Source organism: Nicotiana sylvestris, chromosome 8 (assembly GCF_000393655.2).
Source record: "Nicotiana sylvestris chromosome 8, ASM39365v2, whole genome shotgun sequence".
NCBI lineage: Eukaryota > Viridiplantae > Streptophyta > Magnoliopsida > Solanales > Solanaceae > Nicotiana > Nicotiana sylvestris.
This window is the reverse complement of record NC_091064.1, coordinates 74,169,228-74,188,800: the sequence shown is the minus strand read 5'-3', so window position 1 is coordinate 74,188,800 and position 19,573 is coordinate 74,169,228.

The window sequence follows — 19,573 nt, the reverse complement described above, 5'->3', positions numbered from 1 at the left end:
GGAGGTGTGGCCGTGTGTGTATTGTTTTGGGCCTCTTGTTGTGGCCCAGAATGAGTATCCGGTTGATTCAAGTTAGCAATATCATTAAGTATAATTATATTATCTTTATTAAAAAACTTAGGAGAATTGTTTGTATGGGTTGCAGTAATTGGGTTATTTAGGCCTAAGTTTTCCCATTAGTGTTATTAAGTGTATTAGGGTTAGAAAACTTACTTGTGGGTTCGGCGCCGCCAATGGCTTTTTCTTGTGATTGGCTAGTTTGGTAAGTTGATGATTTTCCTTTCGAACGATTCTTGGAGGGAAAGTTCAATGTTTTCCATTCAGAAGCATCTGTTTTCATTTGTGGAAGTAGGGTATGTGATGTGGATTGGAGAGCTATTGGTGATGAGGGATTAGGAGGTGATGTTTGTGAGGAGGAAGGTTGATGGGGTAGTGGTGTGTGTATTGTGGTAGGAGTCGTAGGTGTGTGTGAAAAGGTGGATAAATAGAGGGCCTTTGTGTGTCCAAGTTTGCCACAAGTAGTGCATAACATATTAACACCTTCGTATACAAGGTGTTGCTTGTGTGATCCAATGTAAACATGGGTTTTGAGAGGCATTTCTAAGGGTGCTTCTATGCAAATTCTTGCATAACGACCATGTGTGGCTGCTGAGGTGCAGGTATCCACTTTGAGTAGTTTTCCATTTTTTTCTCCTACTCGTTGCAATATTTCCAGGTCGTAAAACTCAGTAGGGAGTTCAGGGAGTCTTAACCAAATAGCTGTATAGGTTAATTGAGTGTTAGAGGCTATAAATTTGGGTTTTTTATTTACGAACAGAAACAAAGTGATTGAGTATAAACCATGGGCCATTGTGTAGGGCTGTGAACATATTTTCTTCTTTTTGGAATTTCACAAGGAAGAAATCACAACCCAAGTCAATAAGAGGTAAATCCTCTGTTGGTTTTCATAGTGATGTGAGTTTTGATCTAAGTGTTTGGTGGCCTACTTTCCGGCCAAATACTTTAACAGTAACTGAATATTTCCAAGGCGTGTATAATCTGGATTTATCTGCAGAGGTGATTAGGATAAAAGTGTCGTATTGTAAGTCTTGTATGGTGGATTCGTCTGATAAGTCTAGGTTGGAATGTATTTGATGGCATGTGGTTGAGTGGTGGCTGAATTGGTTGCTATTGAGCAGTGTCTAGGCAAAGGTGAGTGAGCGGTTTGGAGTTGTGGAGTTTGGGTCTATGGTTGTATTGGTTGTTGTTGGTTTATCGAGATGCATGGAGCTTATGTCGGGTGGTTCCGGCGGTGAAGTGGTAGTGATGGTGGTATTCATTGAGAGCTTTTATAATATTTTAGTACTTGTAATAGTAAAAGTAATAGTAGTAATATTTGGTAAATATTGATAGCAAAGATAATAATACTAATAGTAAGTTCCCAAATTAGTAACATAATATTTATTCTGAAGTAGACTTGTGCAAATCCCCGGCAACGACGCCAAAAATTTGACGAGACCAATGTGCATAGGATTTTTCTGCTCGTACTCAGTGAAATTCTAGTATAGTTTATGATATAGTCCCACAGAGAATGGTTAATTTAGGCTACAGACTTTTAATATTTTACTACTATTTGAGAGAACCAAATTGATGAAAGGTGAGTTTTAAAACTTGTTAATTAATTAAAGCAAAACAAATAATTTTCGAAAGATTTATAATTTATAAAGAGTTGGGAATCGTTGAATTCACTTGATAATATTATTACAATAAAATCTCAATATCCACATGTATTTATCTAAAGAATAATTGCTTATTATTAATACAATTATATTTGCTCACTAAGAAAAAGTCAATTAATAGCACTCCGTGAGGTTATGTATTTAATTAAGTTAAACTAGTGACGATCAAACCGAAATATTTTCTTGCTTGAATTGTGCTAAAAGACAGTAACAACTTCGTGAGAATATTTTTACTAAAAATCAGTAATCTTGCCTACAACAATTCATCCGTGAGAATTAAAACTGAGACAAACAAGATTAAAGATTTGAAATAAGAGTTTTATAAAAAATTATTCTCACTCTACTATTTTATTCATTGGTTATTAAATATTAATTTTGCTCCGTGAGAATTGCAAAATTAATATAAGAATAACTTATATAAAATATATATAAGTGATAATAATGATTAGTTAGGAACCATTATTTCAGCACAGTATGAATTATACAATGAAAATTTCAAGCCAAGGATGTATTAAAACTGAAATAATATTATAAAAAAAATATATATCAAGCTTCATCAACTATCCCAACAAAAGAGATTACTCCATTATGGAGTATTTAAATCTCACAACAAAAAAGAATTCTAGAATATTTCCAATACTCTTGGAAAATCCAAAAACTAATAAGAAGAAAATAAAATAGTTAAAGAAAGAAGTTAAGACCAATGTTTAGATAAAAGTAGTTCTCCTCCTTCTCTCTCTCCTATGCCAATATTGTATTCTATTTATAGCCAAATCTTTCAAGCATTAAATGATTAGACGTGTCCAAGGAATGAGCTTGGATGTGTCCGAGGAGTGAGCTTGGATACGTCTGAAGAGTGAGCTTGGATGTGTCCGAGGAGTGAGCTTGGATGTGTCCAAGCTTCAATTATAGGCTTCCGTTTCCCAATTCAATTCTTGTGCTTACCATAGTAGATTTTCATCGAGCATTTTGTCTTTTCCTTCTGTTATTTATAATCTTTTTTTTTTCTACAAAAATAGTTAGAAAGAGGCAAAATACGAAATATAATTTAAGTATATTATTTAAAGTAGAATAATAATAATTTATATAAGTAAATATTTTATATTCATCAGCTGTTATGCTATTGAACGATTTAATAAAGTCCTATAGGCAATATTTCGAGGCTAATTATCTTGGCAAAGCGGTTGATTTTAATGCCTAGTTTTGTCAAAGATGCTATAGGCATAATCTCTACCCGACTTGTATCTGGGCAGCATAGTCATTGAAGGCGCAAAGTTATTTATTTTTTGTTCCTATAGGCATGATTTCTAAATGAACTATGTAATAAGAAGAAAATAGAAATAATAGCAATTTTGATTAATCAATTTGAGATCCTATGGACATGATATCTAAATGAGCAAACGTGATTAGCAGTTCCGATAGTGAACGTGAATTCCTATAGGCATGATCTCTATGCGTCCAAATTCAGGCAATGATGTTGTTTTAAAATGCAAGTTTATTTTATCAATCCTACAACCATGCTTTCTAGGCGAGCCACACTATTGAACATTTTCAATTACTCGAACGGGATTTTATAGGCATGATGCCTATAGAAGCGAACATGCTAAGCAAATATCAGATGAGTTTGAGTCAAGTCCTATAGGCATGTTGTCTAGCAGTACATAAAGCATGTTATGCAAGTTTAAGCATTCCAACTGTTTTTTCAAGAATTCTTTTTAACTCACGGTTGGAAACTTCAACTTGCCCTTAAGTTTGAGCATGATATGGTGTTCCTGTTTTATGAGTCACACCATATTTTGTCAGCAAAGCAGAAAATTGTTTATTCATAAAATGAGTCCCTTGGTCACTAATGATGACTCGTGGTGTACCAAATCTAGTAAAAATATTTTTCTTGAGAAAATTGCACACAGTTCGAGCATCATTTTTCCTTGTGGGGATGACTTCAACCCATCTTGACACATAATCCACAGCCACAAGCATATATTCAAAAGAATGAGAAGAAAGAAAATGACCCATGAAATCTATTCCCCAAACATCAAATATTTCACATGCCTGTATTGATTGTAATGGCATCTTACAGAAAAATCCGGCTTGCAAAATTTTAAAGGCTGTTCGATTTGCTGCATAATGACCTCTAATTGCTCCATCATGACAGTGATATAAAATTTTGCTCATCTCATCTTCAGGCACACATCTTCTAATGATATTATCGGCGCAATGTTTAACCAAGTAAGGTTCATTCCACAAATAATACTTTGCATCAGATATAAGCTTTTTTCTTTGCCGGTAAGAGAGATCTTGGGGTGTCCATTTTCCAACCAAGTAGTTTGCCATATCTGCAAACCAGGGTGGTTGAGTCACAATTGAGTTAACTGAGAAAATGTGTTCATCAGGAAATTTTTCCTTTATTTCGCTAAACTCAAGGGGGGGATTTTCTAATCTAGACAAATGGTCAGCTACTTGATTTTCTGTTCCTTTTTTGTCTTTTATCTCAAGGTCAAATTCTTGTAGAAATAAAATCCATCTTAACAATCTAGGTCGGACATCTTTCTTTGCTAAGAGGTATTTTAAAGCTGCATGATCAGTAAAAACAGTGACCTTGGTTCCTATCAAATAAGATCGAAACTTATCAAAAGCAAATACTACTGCTACTAACACTTTTTCTGTTGTGGCATAATTTAGTTTAGCATCATTCATTATTCTACTAGTATAGTAAATGGGACAAAAGATCTTATCCTTTCTCTGGCTTAAAACAGCTCCAACTGCTATATCACTAGCATCAAACATGACCTCAAAAGGTTGATTCCAGTCTGGGGACACAATTACAGGGGCGGTTGATAACTTTTCCTTAAGGGTCTCAAATGATTTCAAACAATCACCTGAAAAATCAAACTTAATATCTTTCATCAAAAGGTTAGTCAACGACTTTGAAATCTTTGAAAAGTCTTTTATGAACCGTCTGTAAAAACCTGCATGACCTAGAAAGCTTCTGATGCCTTTAATAGTTGTGGGAGAGGGTAATCCTGCTATAAGATCAATTTTAGCCTTATCAACTTCTATACCTTTAGTAGTGATTTTATGTCCTAAAACAATTCCCTCAGCAACCATAAAATGACATTTTTCCCAATTAAGAATCAAGTTTGTCTCTTCACATCTCTTAAAAACTAAGGTCAAGTAATGAAGACAATCCTCAAATATTTTTCCAAAGAGTGTAAAATCATCCATGAAAACTAATCCAACTGTTTGGTAAAAGAAAGCATACATTTATAAATTAAGTAGCAGTACAAGGAGCATTCTAAGGTACATCAATACAAAAACATCGTTGGTTACCCATGCTATCTAGAGGCACAGTTTGTGGCAGCATATGTAAACAAAAAGAAGTATGTCCCAAAAGCTTAGGATCAGTTTTGGGACGTGTGTAGAGTGTGCCACATTGATCTTCCATGTATTGAGCCCTAGCAAAAAGTGGTGGTTCCAAAAGAGTGGTACATGGATGTTACATGGGGGTAGTTGTTCCGTGTTTGGCTAATAAATCTGCCACATGATTCTGCTCCCTGTAGACATATGTCACACGAGGGCTACCCAGTTGATGTAGTAGGTACCTGCATTCATTGATTAAAGATGAATAGTGGTAATTATTAAGGAGAAGTGCTGAAATTACCTCTGTTGAGTCGACATTAATTTCCAGCGGAGTGTATTTATATTGGAGGGCAAATCTTAGTCCTTCATGTCGTGCAGTGAGTTCCATGTATAAGATGCTTCCCATTGGATGGGAACCCAATTAACCAAGTAACCAATTCCCTGAGTGGTATCGTATAATTCCTCCAAAACTATATTTGTTATTTTTCGTGTGACAAGCTCCATCTGAGTTAAGTTTAAATGAAGGGTTGGTGGGGGGATGCCATTTGACATGCATGTGTGATTGAGCCTTCGTTGTTTGTTTGGGGGTTATACCTAAGTAGAAGAATTCTGCAGCTTGACGTAATATGTGAGCGGGGTTTGGTGGAGTATATTTACCATCAAAAATAGTTCGTGTCCTATTTTTTCATAAATTCCAAAGATTAAAGGGAATTAGTATGTTCGATAGGAGTTGTTGTGTAGGATTAGGGTTTTTCTTTAGGAGTTGTGACAGTGGATGTGGGGTATTGTCGTGTGATCTATCTAGGTTAATATTGGATAGGTTAATGGACAGGCTGTCCCAAATATTTTTTGTGTGTATACATAGGAAAAATAAATGGTTGATAGTTTCTTCTTGTGTATGACATATTGGGCATAACGCATTTGGAGCAACTTGGATGTTATGTAGATAACTAAGGGTGGGCAGACGGTGATGGGTCATAAGCCATAGGAAGTGTTTGATTTTTATCGGTATATTTGGTTTTCATATCCACTGGAAAGAAGGTGTATTTACATTTGCATCTAATTGTTTGTAAAGTGATTTAACTGTAAATGACTCCCTAATAGTATGTCCCCAATAAATTTGGTCACATGTAATTTTATTTGTGATGGGAGGCATATAGTAACTCTTAAGTAGTAAGAGTATATTAGGTGGAATTTCGAAAGGAATTGAACTAATGTTAATAGTGTTATCATTTAAGTTAGTGGCAAGTGGTGCCATTTGATGTTGTTGTGGTAGAGGCCCTATAATTGAATTTCTAAGGGTGAGATTGGTTCCTATCCATGGGTCATTCAAGAAACTAATGTGGTTGTCATTTGCTGGATGCCACCGTATACCCAGTTGATAAGAGTACCAGCCAAGGATTATTGCTTTCCAATTCGAGGATATAGTTCTGGAGTTAGTGCGTGTGTTGTATTTTGATAGGATTACTTTGGCCCAGTAGGAGGATGGAGATTGGAAAAGTCACCATGCCAGGGATCCTAGTAAGGCATTGTTTTTATGGTTGAGGTTTGTATACCTAGTCCTTCTTGTGCCTTAGGTAGTTGGACAGTTGCCCATTTGGTAAGGTGCAATTTGTGTTTCTGTGGTGTAGTGACCCACAGGAAATTTCTTTGGTAACGTTCTAGTCTGGTAATAATATTAGCGGGTATTTTAATGAGTTGCATGACATGATTAGGCAGACAATTTAGTGCTGCGTTGATTAACGTAGTGCATCCTGGCATTGAGAGAAAGTTTGTTTTTCAGCCTGAAAGTTTATTTTTAAAATTGTCCAGTAAGTATTGGAAATGTGTTGGTGTTTGTTTTGTGTTAAAAATAGGGTAACCAAGGTAATTCAAAAAATTTAACCTTCCCTCATTTTAAATAAATGTGTAACACTGTATCGAGCTTCGTTTGTAGTGTTTTTGGGGAAGAAATTTTTTTATTTATTAAAATTAAAAGTCAAGATGGACAGAGTGGTTAGGAGATTAAGGGTATCTATTATGGAGTTCATGCTCTTAGTAGTTAATTTTGAAGTGATGGTTATGTCATCAGCAAATAGTAAGTTTGATAAGGGAGGCCCTAGTTTTGAAATTTTTATAGGATGCCATCTAAGGCAATCTACCTCCATGTGTATTTTTCTAGTTAACATTTTCATACACAATATAAAGATATACATAGATAAAGGGTCACCTTGGCGTATGCCTCTTGTAGGTGAGAAAAACTGAGTTGGTTGTCCATTGATTAAGATGGAGATTGTAGTGGTAGTGATGCATGACATAATTAGTTTTATTAAGGTTGGTGGGAATTTAAAATAATGAAGGGTGTCATGAATAAAGCCCCACTCTAATTTATCAAAGTCTTTTTCCAAGTCTAATTTGAGCAACAAAACAGACTGCTTACCTTTTTTATTTTTAAAATAATGCATAATTTCTTGCACTATGATTGCGTTATCAGAAGCTCTTCGATTAGGAAGGAATGTTGATTGTTCAGGGCTGATTATGGTCATTAGTAAAGGTTTTATTTGTTTGACTATAATTTTAGTGATTAATTTATAGAGAGTGTTGCAAAGACTGATTGGTCTATATTGAGTTATTTGAGATGGTTGTTTAGTTTTAGACAAAGGTAAGTTTTGTTGAGTTCTTGTAGGATTTGTTTGGTATTAAAAATATCTTTGCAAAAGCCAATAACTTGTGATTTAACTTGGCCCCAGTATTTTTGATAGAAGTACGGGTGTAATCCATCCTGTCCTGGAGCTTTATGAGGTTCGAATGACTGTAGCGCATCAGTAATATCGACTTCTGTAAGTTGTTGGTCGATTGTTAAGCAGTAATTAGAATTTTGGGAATTCATATCTTGTCGTGGTAGGGGGTGGTGTGTGTATAGTAGTAGTAAAAGGATTATGGTAGTAATTTTGAATAGATTCATTGATAGCTGGTTGATCTAATAACAAATTCCCAACGGAGTCTTTTAGAGCAGTTATACGGTTTCGTCTATGTCTTTGGAGAGTAGTTGAATGAAAAAACTTAGTGTTGGCATCTCCATTTGGAAGCCAATTAATCTTTGACTTTAATTTCCAAAATTCTTCTTCCAGTTTGAGTATGTCATTGAATTGATCAATGAGATCTTTTTCAAGAATTTTAAAGGAAGTGACTAGTTGGATATCTAGGTGATTTTTTAATTCCAGTAAGCCTTGCAGGCAAGGTATTCTTTTTCTTAAAAATATTCCCAGATGTATTTTTATTCCATTCAGTAATATTATCTTGAAAATTTTTAATAGCTTGTAATATAGGTTTTTAGGGGTCCAGTTTTGCGTGATTATGGAGATAAATTCCGGATGAGTAGTCCAAATTGTTTCAAACTTGAAATTTTTTATCTTCGGGACTATTATTTCTTTTTAAGGTTAACAGTAATGGACTATGGTCCGGATGGGTTCTAGGTAAATGAAATACTGAAGCCTCTGGGTATAATTTTAGCCATTCATAATTAGCTAAACATCAATCTAATCGTTCAAGTATTCGATTAGCTAATCGTTGATTATTCGACCAAGTGTACTTACTACCCGTATAACCAAGGTCCACAAGATTACAATAGTTAATACATTTTATAAAATGGTTTGTACGATTGTTATTAATACTAAGGCATCCATATTTTTCATTAAAGGCAGTAATTTCATTAAAATCCCCTCTGATTAACCAAGGCAATTTAATTTGATCATATATAGAACGAAGATTATCCCACAGTATAGAACGTGCATGGAGGTCATTTTTCGCATAAACAATAGATAGAAACCAAGTGCTAGTATTAGGGTGTACCTGGATAATGGAGTGGATCTCTTGATTAGTAACTGCCACATGTTCAAGTTTAACGTCCTCCTCCTTCCACAGTAGTGCAATTCCTCCATAGATTCATTGGCCAGGTGATTGTGCCAAGTTGGAGAAGCCAAACTCATCTTTAAGGTATGCATGATCTTGCATGTGTGTTTCTAGCAAAATCATCTTTAAGGTATGCATGTTTCTATAGCGAACTTCCCCACCTTTGGGTTCCTTGGTGGGCATATGTTGATTGAAACACTTTGGAGCACTGGGGGACATGTTATGATGACCTTTCTTTCTTACTGTTCTTTGAGGATGTAGGTCTTGTTCCCATTAAGGTAGCTCAGAATAGGTAGAGTCTCTCTTATTTCTGCCATAGTTGCTGCCACTTCCAAGCTTGCTATTTCGTCGAGTTCGTTTTGCAACGGACTGGAAGGTGGTAGTGGACTAGGGGGAGGAGTTAGGGATTGGTATGGAGAGGCTTGTGCATAGAGGGGTATTATGGGGGTGATTGATGTGCGAGGTTGGATCCAAGGTACAAATGTTTGTGGAGGCTATTGTGGTGGGTAAAAGGGTAGGTCTATATTGGTCGTTGTGGGTGTTAGAGGTAAGAACATGGGTAGTGGAAATGGTGTCTGTGGAGTTAGATGTTGTTGATGAAGAGCTGAACTAGGATGCATAGCCTATTTGAACTGGTTGTAGAGGGTCACTGCCATCTGCATCCCGTCTGTGATGATCTAAGCTATGTCCGCTGGATTTTATATCATTACAATGGCATCTTGATTGTCTATCTCCATCGTAAAGGTAAGTGCATGTTCCTGCATGCTCATTTCCAACCAAGACTGTGGGTATGCTTGAGTTGGTGGGTATTGCGTGATGTAAATGGGAGTTGGTTGTGGAGGGAGATCCTGTGGTGGTTGCATGGTGATGGTGTTGAGGAAGATAGGGTGTTGGAGTAGAGTTGTATTGGTGAAGGAGTGTGTTCTCCTGTGTTAGAAGTTGTGGGGTGAATGGTTCATTAGAATGTGTTGTGTTTTGTGATGGAGGGTTATGAGTATATGTGTTGTGTTTGGAGGGTGATATTTGTGGTTCAGTGGTGTTTGATTTTTTAGTGGTTGTAGTGGCCGGTTGATTTGATAAGGGAGGTTTGTAGGTGATTTCGTGTGTAGTATTGGAGTCGGTTACTTGTATAGGGTGTTGGGCTTTGTCAATTGAATGTTTAGCTAATTGGGTAGGGAATGAGGGTATTGGGCTTTTGTGAGATGGTGGAGTTTGGTGGGTTGCCGTAACATAGGCGAGCACTTGATTGCCTATAGTCTGAGGGGGGTTCCATGCATGTACCTTGAGTGGTTGTGTGTGCCATGTGTCTTTCTTGTGTGTTTTGTTGCAAGGTGGTGGATGAGTCAGCATTATGGGCTACTGAATGTAGAGGTTTGCCTATAGTGGGCTGTGGAGGTGTGGCCGTGTGTGTATTGTTTTGGGCCTCTTGTTGTGGCCCAGAATGAGTATCCGGTTGATTCAAGTTAGCAATATCATTAAGTATAATTATATTATCTTTATTAAAAAACTTAGGAGAATTGTTTGTATGGGTTGCAGTAATTGGGTTATTTAGGCCTAAGTTTTCCCATTAGTGTTATTAAGTGTATTAGGGTTAGAAAACTTACTTGTGGGTTCGGCGCCGCCAATGGCTTTTTCTTGTGATTGGCTAGTTTGGTAAGTTGATGATTTTCCTTTCGAACGATTCTTGGAGGGAAAGTTCAATGTTTTCCATTCAGAAGCATCTGTTTTCGTTTGTGGAAGTAGGGTATGTGATGTGGATTGGAGAGCTATTGGTGATGAGGGATTAGGAGGTGATGTTTGTGAGGAGGAAGGTTGATGGGGTAGTGGTGTGTGTATTGTGGTAGGAGTCGTAGGTGTGTGTGAAAAGGTGGATAAATAGAGGGCCTTTGTGTGTCCAAGTTTGCCACAAGTAGTGCATAACATATTAACACCTTCGTATACAAGGTGTTGCTTGTGTGATCCAATGTAAACATGGGTTTTGAGAGGCATTTCTAAGGGTGCTTCTATGCAAATTCTTGCATAACGACCATGTGTGGCTGCTGAGGTGCAGGTATCCACTTTGAGTAGTTTTCCATTTTTTTCTCCTACTCGTTGCAATATTTCCAGGTCGTAAAACTCAGTAGGGAGTTCAGGGAGTCTTAACCAAATAGTTGTATAGGTTAATTGAGTGTTAGAGGCTATAAATTTGGGTTTTTTATTTACGAACAGAAACAAAGTGATTGAGTATAAACCATGGGCCATTGTGTAGGGCTGTGAACATATTTTCTTCTTTTTGGAATTTCACAAGGAAGAAATCACAACCCAAGTCAATAAGAGGTAAATCCTCTGTTGGTTTTCATAGTGATGTGAGTTTTGATCTAAGTGTTTGGTGGCCTACTTTCCGGCCAAATACTTTAACAGTAACTGAATATTTCCAAGGCGTGTATAATCTGGATTTATCTGCAGAGGTGATTAGGATAAAAGTGTCGTATTGTAAGTCTTGTATGGTGGATTCGTCTGATAAGTCTAGGTTGGAATGTATTTGATGGCATGTGGTTGAGTGGTGGCTGAATTGGTTGCTATTGAGCAGTGTCTAGGCAAAGGTGAGTGAGCGGTTTGGAGTTGTGGAGTTTGAGTCTATGGTTGTATTGGTTGTTGTTGGTTTATCGAGATGCATGGAGCTTATGTCGGGTGGTTCCGGCGGTGAAGTGGTAGTGATGGTGGTATTCATTGAGAGCTTTTATAATATTTTAGTACTTGTAATAGTAAAAGTAATAGTAGTAATATTTGGTAAATATTGATAGCAAAGATAATAATACTAATAGTAAGTTCCCAAATTAGTAACATAATATTTAGTCTGAAGTAGACTTGTGCAAATCCCCGGCAACGACGCCAAAAATTTGACGAGACCAATGTGCATAGGATTTTTCTGCTCGTACTCAGTGAAATTCTAGTATAGTTTATGATATAGTCCCACAGAGAATGGTTAATTTAGGCTACAGACTTTTAATATTTTACTACTATTTGAGAGAACCAAATTGATGAAAGTTGAGTTTTAAAACTTGTTAATTAATTAAAGCAAAACAAACAATTTTCGAAAGATTTATAATTTATAAAGAGTTGGGAATCGTTGAATTCACTTGATAATATTATTACAATAAAATCTCAATATCCACATGTATTTATCTAAAGAATAATTGCTTATTATTAATACAATTATATTTGCTCACTAAGAAAAAGTCAATTAATAGCACTCCGTGAGGTTATGTATTTAATTAAGTTAAACTAGTGACAATCAAACCGAAATATTTTCTTGCTTGAATTGTGCTAAAAGACAGTAACAACTTCATGAGAATATTTTTACTAAAAATCAGTAATCTTGCCTACAACAATTCATGCGTGAGAATTAAAACTGAGACAAACAAGATTACAGATTTGAAATAAGAGTTTTATAAAAAATTATTCTCACTATACTATTTTATTCATTGGTTATTAAATATTAATTTTGCTCCGTGAGAATTGCAAAATTAATATAAGAATAAATTAAATAAAATATATATAAGTGATAATAATGATTAGTTAGGAACCATTATTTCAGCACAGTATGAATTATATAATGAAAATTTCAAGCCAAGGATGTATTAAAACTGAAATAATATTATAAAAAAATATATATCAAGCTTCATCAACTATCCCAACAAAAGAGATTACTCCATTATGGAGTATTTAAATCTCACAACAAAAAAGAATTCTAGAATATTTCCAATACTCTTGGAAAATCCAAAAACTAATAAGAAGAAAATAAAATAGTTAAAGAAAGAAGTTAAGACCAATGTTTAGATAAAAGTAGTTCTCCTCCTTCTCTCTCTCCTATGCCAATATTGTATTCTATTTATAGCCAAATCTTGCAAGCATTAAATGATTAGACGTGTCCAAGGAATGAGCTTGGATGTGTCCGAGGAGTGAGCTTGGATACGTCTGAAGAGTGAGCTTGGATGTGTCCGAGGAGTGAGCTTGGATGTGTCCAAGCTTCAATTATAGGCTTCCGTTTCCCAATTCAATTCTTGTGCTTGCCATAGTAGATTTTCATCGAGCATTTTGTCTTTTCTTTCTGTTATTTATAATCTTTTTTTTTCTACAAAAATAGTTAGAAAGAGGCAAAATACGAAATATAATTTAAGTATATTATTTAATGTAGAATAATAATAATTTATAATAAGTAAATATTTTATATTCATCAGCTGTTATGCTATTGAACGACTTAATAAAGTCCTATAGGCAATATTTTGAGGCTAATTATCTTGGCAAAGCGGTTGATTTTAATGCCTAGTTTTGTCAAAGATGCTATAGGCATAATCTCTACCCGACTTGTATCTGGGCAGCATAGTCATTGAAGGCGCAAAGTTATTTATTTTTTGTTCCTATAGGCATGATTTCTAAATGAACTATGTAATAAGAAGAAAATAGAAATAATAGCAATTTTGATTAATCAATTTGAGATCCTATGGACATGATATCTAAATGAGCAAACGTGATTAGCAGTTCCGATAGTGAACGTGAATTCCTATAGGCATGATCTCTAGACGTCCAAATTCAGGCAATGATGCTGTTTTAAAATGCAAGTTTATTTTATCAATCCTACAACCATGCTTTCTAGGCGAGCCACACTATTGAACATTTTCAATTACTCGAACGGGATTTTATAGGCATGATGCCTATAGAAGCAAACATGCTAAGCAAATATCAGATGAGTTTGAGTCAAGTCCTATAGGCATGTTGTCTAGCAGTACATAAAGCATGTTATGCAAGTAGCGAGTAAAATACTTTGAATCCTATAGGCATATTTTCTGCCCCTTCGTGCAAGAATTAATGTATCCCATCCCCCAGATTTTACTGATCCCCAGCTATTGTTATTACAAGTTATTACAAGCCAAAATATAGTAATACAAGCTCAAATAATGATCACAAGTCCTATAGGCATGTTGTCTAGCAGTTCATAAAGTATGTTATGCAAGTAGCGAGTAAAATACTTTGAATCCTATAGGCATATTTTCTGCCCCTTCATGCAAGAATTAATGTATCTCAGCCCCTAGATTTTACTAATCCCCAGCTATTGTTATTACAAGTTATTGCAGTCCAAAATATAGTAATACAAGATCAAATAATGATCACAATCCAACTAAGACAGTTACATGCCCAACATAGATATATATCAAATGAAGGACACTCTTGGGCTTTCAACAAACTTGGAGCCTCATGCGGATAAGAAGGCCCAAACTCTAGTTGGCTATCAATATGTTGCAACTCTCAGCACCAAACTGACCCAACAATAAGGCCCTAACTAATGCCATGCTTGCCCATCAAATTAACCATACAAGTGACGAGATATATGCTAAGTCGATTACGCACTAAGCTCTTAGGGTTGTAGCTAACATAAGCTTTTCAAACCAAAGGCACACATGCAGGATTACACAAGGTCACATAAGCCATAACATACACAGGATAGATACAAGTTATATTTCCTAGAGAACAATTTAAGTGATAGCAAGCCAAAGTTAAGCAAAATTTCCAAGTAGAGCATGGTTCAGAATTAATCTAAAGGGGACTTTAGACATGAGAGTCTTAACAAGGAAATTTAGAGTAGTCATAATCACGAACACAAGTGAGGAGTAGTTATAAAAGATAGCCTTAAACATGAGAGCCTAATAAAGACATGATTACAACTAACCTGCAACGAAGCATAATAACAAACATACCAGTAGACATGTGGAAGAAATTACTTAGTTTGAACAAGAGGAACATAACATGCTGAACATCAATCATAACACTAGAAGAGTCCAAGAGGCATGTCACTTGGATCGATAAGGCATGCATGCATCTAGATTAACACAAGTTAATTTAATGTAGGGAAGGGAAATGAACAATGAGACGTGCTCTAGAAGTCTTAGTCAAAACTAAAGAATATGAGGTTTGAACAAGTCAGGGAGAACACATTGAAGTTTACAAGAAGCAGGAAAGCGTGTCATGTTTGTTTATAGGTTTAGGCAGTGTTGACACTTAAAAATTACATGATTCATGGATCAACTATAAGTTTTACACGAATGAGTCAGTAAGAGGTAATACATTAGAACAAATTCTGGGCATAATCTAATTTATCATAAAGAATCTGAAACAAGTAGAGAGATGAACCCACAACAAACAGTAGGTACAAACATTCAAGCATATACAAGCATACCAAGCTGAGCAGGATTATGATAGTCTGAAATTGAGGGAATACATCAAATTTAGAGTTTTATGCAGGTTCTATTGCTAGAAAGCACAGATTTCATAAGACAAATTCAAAGCAAATAGGAATAAGCAGAGACGACATAGTAGAACATTGGTTCACTAAAGTCTAAGTGGCATAGATATACAAAGCACGTCTACCCAACCGGTCGTAGCACGATAGTAAATGAATATGCATGTCTGCCCAACCGGTCGGAGCTCGGTGGTAAATATGTAACTGCCCAACCAGCCGTAACTCAGTGGTAAATGCATGACTGCCCGATCGACCGTAACTCGGTGGTAAATGAATATGCTGAAGATGCATGCATTACTTATATTATAAATATTAACATCTTTATCAAATACCTCAATAGAGACTAAGGAACATACTTAGACATACTTGAATGTAACTTTGCAGAAATGAATAACATAGACATCCTTGACTGCTAAGAGTAGAATCACTTATGGAATAATATTACGTTTACATATCATTACTTGGATTATGCCAACCGAAAGAAGGATTAGCCTTAACATACCTGAGTTGATTCTCTTGACAATTCCTATAACACACGTCTTTTATGATAAAATACGTGACGGTGGATCGAAGTAGGAAAAAATACGTATGATAATCTTGAGAAAGATTGCACCGTACTCCTTTAGAAATTGCAAAATCCCGTTTCTATTTTCTAAGAGGCCTTGTAGATGAACATTCAATCTTGGATGACATTCAAAAGAATTATCCTCAAGGTGTTGGCATGAATTCCAAAATGAATTCTTAACTAAGAGATGTTGAATCTTGATAATTCATTCTTTTACACAAAATAAAGTGTGAATGGTATAAGTAGCTTTTCAAAAATGAAAGCAAAAGGGCCATTAAATGTTTGGCTTCCACCTGGCCATGAGTTGGCAGTGGAAGTCCTACCTTTATGAAAACTAATGCTTACTAATACAAATACATGTATTGCATACTTATCCCCATATATTTGTACTTAATGTATATATATAAAAACTATTTACTTCACTACCCAATATTTAATCAGTTAGCCACATAATAAATAGTAAGTCTCATTTCACTTAAATACTAGTATACGTTATATATCTTACTATTATGGTCATGTGGTATATTACTAGTCCATAAATACGGGTATTATAGTGTTTACCTTGAAAATAGTATTAACAATTATATTTGATTTATGGTTTAAAAATACGTGATTTATCTTAATAGTAGTTGTTAGGAGAATAATGCTTAGTGTAAATGAGCAAGAAATGATAAGCAAACCCGTATGGTCACAACGTTGAGGGCCTTGAGCTCAGTTGATATGGGACCTCGAAGGCAGCCTTTAAAGGTTGATGATAAGCAATAAATGAATAAGAAATGAACAAATGATGAACAATAAATGAGGAGCAATAAAGCTGTAGAGTAATTGTTGGCACGTTTAGGCAACAAAAGTAGAGAATGTTCTGTTGCATTCGATATCATGTGTGTCAAAAAATGAAAAGGATCCCCTTTATATAGGAGGGGAGAATCCCAACATAGTACATGTCTAATGAGGAAATGCTATTGGTACAACTGTATAATGGCTTCGTATGGATTTGTACTATTCTCCCATACCTGGTCAGCTTTAACCATGTGTATTTGAGAATTTTCCCGCCTTTCCATGACAATCATCGATTGTACTGCTCTGAGGTCGGCCATTGTGAGCCTTCGATGTGCTCCCTCGAGGGACACACCTCGGGGTTTCACCTGTCGCTCTGCTTCAGGCTTCTTCGAGGTTAGGCGTGGAGCGGCATAGTAGCCCCAAAGTCGAACTCCCTAATTTTGGTCGTATACAGATAGTCCTCGTATTTCTTAGAACGAAATGATTAGAAACGATCTTGAATTCTTGCCTCTTCGATACTCCCGTTGTGATGTTATCCACGTGAGATCATTAAATGGCGTGACAGAAATGTTGTACATGGGTCTTGTCAAGCATGATTCTCGAAAAGCCCACGAACTGCTATTGATCGCCCTTTGAACTCGTCCAATTCACTTAGATGACCTATAAATACTCCAATTCCCTATCTTTTAAACCTTTGCAACATCTTCAGATCTTCAAATCTTTGCTAACAGTTTCCCGTTTTCACCTTTCTTCTGTGTTCACTTCTTCGTCATTTTGCTTTGAGACTTTGTTATAACCATGGCCAAAACATCTAAGACAGTACCTCAATAAGGGGAACACCCTTCTTTGTCACGCTCATCTAAGAGAAAAAAGGTAGTGCCCCCAGCGTCGAGGAGTGTGTTCTTGGGACCTTCGATATAGCCTCCGATTTCAAAATTGATAAACCTTCTTCGATACCGGGCCGATGCAAACCCATGTCTCGGTATATTTGTCTAATAGCTAACATAATGAAGGTGAAAATAGATTGCCGCTGGGGAAGGTGGTACAAGTAGATATCCCTTATTCAGAAGAGGATATAACTACATATAAACTTGGTTTCCTCAGCGTGTATATGTATCCCTCTACCTTGGGTCGTGTAAGTTCTTCTTCTCTATCGATAGACCCGGTGATCCTTGATCAGATTGTATAGTCCTCGCCTTTATCGAGGGAGCCTAGTCAAACTGCGGCATCGATATGCCAAAGCATTTTTTGCCAACACCGATGAAGATAAAGACTGGGGGTGGATGAGTCGCTTCGTTCAAGTCAGAACATCGGACCTCATCCCTGCCGAGAAGATGTCGTTCCCCAAGGAATGGAATACGAGGCATAAGTATTGTTACACCGATCATGTTTTATCATCTGAATGTCCTCTTTTCCTCTTTCGAACTAACTCCTTTGTTGTTTGAATTGATTTTTCTCTGGTTGCTTAGCCACTGTGTGGTTCCCCGGCACGGTCAAAGACCTCTCAGGCTGGGGTAGACTTTTCGACTCCGCCTCTAAATATGACAAGCGCGTTTGGCATTATCTGGCTAAAACTCGATGGAAGGCCAAAAATCATGGTACGCCCTCACAATTATCACTTCCAAATCCCTTATGAATGGATTTCTTTGTGGTATGTTTGGCACAGGCCTCGGGAAAGCTGTTTCAATGAGACCACCTCTTATTGGCGAAGAGGAGACCCAAAGGCCCACCAAAGATAGAAAGAGAAAGAAGGAGATGCTGGCGGAGTCCCCGAAACTAAAGAGAGCCGAGGCTCGAAAACCCAGAGCCAATGCTACGGTCCTAACTTCTGCAACTGCTGAGAGTCTTCGTGCTGAAGATGAATACGATAATGGTTTCCTACTGGTACACAAGGCAAGACGAAGCGCCGATGCTTCGAAGGTTGTCGGGCTGAAGACTACCGAGTTAGAGGTGGCCGATGCGGTCCTACCTTGTATTGAGAAGACCCACGAGGAGGTTTTGGATGCAGTCCCCGATCCGACCATTGAACAGGATACAACTTGTGTTGATGATCACTTAGTTGGAGCAGTCAAAGGATCCAGCTCTGAGGCCCTTCTAGATCGAGCTGAAGCCTCGATAGATGTTGATGTCAAAGGTAGTCTTCAATCAGGCCCGTCGTTTTCCCCCATGGCAAATAGGGGATGCCTAGAGCAGGGAGATTCCCGATGTGGGGACATCCTAGGGAGTGGATGAAATGTTTGGATATTTTTTGCCGATATTGAAGAGGACACTGATCTCAATGCTCTATTCATTCTCGAGGAGGCTGTGAAACTTCAAAAATAGGTGATTTTTACATAGCCTCTGTGCCTTGAGTTTTGATCTTTGTTTTTCTAACTTCTTTCCTTCGTGGTATAGGTCACGATACTGTATGACCAGGCCTTCTCTAAGTTAAGAGTTGAACTGACTTATAGTGAGGAGGAGTTCGATAAGCTTGCCACGGAGTCGAAAGAGCTAAAAACTCTATACGCCCGAAAGGAGGAGGAACTGAACAACCTTCGAGCAAGCTCGGAGAAAGTGCTCCAAGAGCGAGCCAACTTCATTGAGCAGGTAGTTCGGTATTCATAAGCTTGGTTGTTGTTTTCATGACTTGGTGCTTACTATCTTGGCTCGACATTTGCATATCAAGCAGAAGGATGCCCTAGCAGAGCAGCTTCGGGAAGACATTGCAGCCAAAGATGCCGAGATAGTTGAGCTGAAGCGGTGCAATGATAGCACGACCTTGGAAAGGGATACTCTCCGAAGGGAGCTGGCCTCGACCTAGGGTATTCTTCAAGGTGCTAAGGAGGAGGCTCACAAATTCCAGATGCTTCATGTTGAGTTGGCAGCTGCGTTAACCATGGCTAAGTCTAAAGCCGATTCACTCTTATCCTCGTATCGGGATGATGATGCTGCATCAAATACTCGAGCCAGGGATATATCTGAAGAGGCCAAGCTCAAACTAGC